Source organism: Arvicola amphibius, chromosome 4, assembly GCF_903992535.2.
Source record: "Arvicola amphibius chromosome 4, mArvAmp1.2, whole genome shotgun sequence".
In the NCBI taxonomy this organism is placed as follows: domain Eukaryota; kingdom Metazoa; phylum Chordata; class Mammalia; order Rodentia; family Cricetidae; genus Arvicola; species Arvicola amphibius.
This window is the reverse complement of record NC_052050.1, coordinates 70,683,757-70,685,986: the sequence shown is the minus strand read 5'-3', so window position 1 is coordinate 70,685,986 and position 2,230 is coordinate 70,683,757.

Sequence of the window (2,230 nt, the reverse complement as noted above, 5' to 3'; positions counted from 1 at the left end):
GCGCCGAGCCCAGCTTTTATGGAGAAGACGGGAGCCCCTCCTTGCAGGGCGGGGCCTCTCTGCGCCCCGCCCCTTCAGGCTGGTGGGACTGCGGCTCGCGAGCCCCCTTGACAGGGTCCCTATCAGGTATAGGAGGGGCGCCCTCGCTACCAACTCCTTTTTCTCCCTTCCAAGACTAGGGTCACCCCAAAAGACACTCCTCAGCCTCCACTTGTTGGGGAAAAGTCCGGTAAGGGTCCTAGCCTAGGTGCGTCCCAGGCTTGGGCCTGCCTATGACTCAGCAGTGTAGTCCCCAAGTTGAAGGGGATGTCCAGCACAGAAAGGAGGAGGAAACAATGCTTACTGTCAGGAGGCCAAACAAGCTGGTTCACAGGATGCTGTTTCGACCTTCCCAAGCTCAGTGCCCCAGGTGATAGCGCTCCCTGCACCCCTCCCTGACTTTCTCACCCCTACATCCGCCTTGGCCTGCTCCTAACTGGATAAAGGCATATCACCCCCTTAGGCCTGACCCAATTTAACAAGGATCAGGTTGGGAGGTGTTGGACAAGCACTGGGGCGCCTTCCCACAATCCCACCCTGTAGGAGGCTGGCCAGGACTTCTGAAGCATCAATGGTCAGCCCCAACTTGTTCATGGAAACCATACAGATTCCAAACAGCAGAGAGAGAGAGGGAGAGAGGGAAGGAGAGGGAGGGAGAGGGAGAGAGAGAGGGAGGGAGAGACTCTAATCAGGGGGTGGGCATATCTCAGGGCTTATTGGCCTCATAGACAAAGATGTCATCCTACCTGCCTTCCAACTAGGAACCAAAATACCAGCCTTAGCCAGTCCTGTGCCACAGGCTTGTAATCCCAGCTGTTTGAGGTGCCAAGGCAGGAGGATACCAAACTCAAGGTCTGTCTGAGCAGCTTGGTGAAACTGTCTCAAAATAGAAAGTGATCCTGGGCTGGAGAGATAGCTCAGAGGTTAAGAGCATTGCCTGCTCTTCCAAAGGTCCTGAGTTCAATTCCCAGCAACCACATGGTGGCTGACAACCATCTGTAATGGGGTCTGGTGCCCTCTTCTGGCCTGCAGGCGTACACACAGACAGAATATTGTATACATAATAAATAAATATTTTTTAAAAAAAAAAGTAAAAAAGAAAGTGATCCTAACACTTGGGAGTTAGAGGCAAGAGGTTCAGGAGTTCAAAGCCAGCCTTGGCTACATGAGGCCTGCTCTCAAAAATAAAGTAAAAATAAAATTAAAAAATTAAATAAAAAGGTTGGCTATAGAGTTTAGTAGGGATACAGTTCATGGGGATTTATCTTAATAGGAATTACACCTCAGGGGAATTTGGTGGGGAACTTGGTGCATAGGGATACAGCTCAGTGACCTGCCAAGTGTGTGTTTTATCTGAGATTCAACCCTTGATACAAAAGCCAAAACTACGAAATGCTGCTTTGTGGGGCAAAAGTGACCTGTTAGCTGGGCATGATGCAACACATCTGTAACCAGCACCTGGGAAGCTGAGTCTGGAGGGGTTCTAATTCAAGGCTAGGCCAGGCTTGCGGAGCATCTTTTTCTTTCTTTTCTTCTTTTTCCTCCTCCTCCTCCTCCTCCTCCTCCTCCTCCTCTTCTTCTTCTTCTTCTTCTTCTTCTTCTTCTTCTTCTTCTTCTTTGAGACAGGGTTTCTCTGTAGCTTTGGACTTTCAAAAAACAAACTAAATGAATAAAAATCAAATGAGCTCTTAGCAGGAACCCAGCTGCAGGGAGGATACAGGCTATGGAGCTGAACCGTGGGAAGGATGCAAGCTACAGAGGCGTGTCACACTATAAGGCCTCCAGGCATGGCCCTGTCAGTAGGGCTCAGACCTTCTGAGTCAAAGGGCATGCTGGACAGACTGGAGTCTAGAGGCAGGCTCTCTGGACCAGCTTCCTAGGACTCATGTCCTGATTCCCATCTTCTCCCTGGGCCTCTCTAGGAGCTGGGTTTGTGGGAGCAGAAAAACCTCAAAGGCTGGGAAGACTCAGAAGCAAGGGAGGAATGTCACAAAGGTGTGACTGCTTTTTCCCTGGGGGCTAGGAGGTTCACAGTTATGCCCCGTCCTGAAGGAAAAATGTCTTAGGTTCCCCTCCATCAAGCTGTTAGCCCAGGAAAACATCCTTAACCTGCAGGACCCTCTGTTAATGCGGGTAAATCCTGGGGTACCGGGACCCTGGAGCTGGGCAGAGGCAGGTGCTGGTCCAGCAT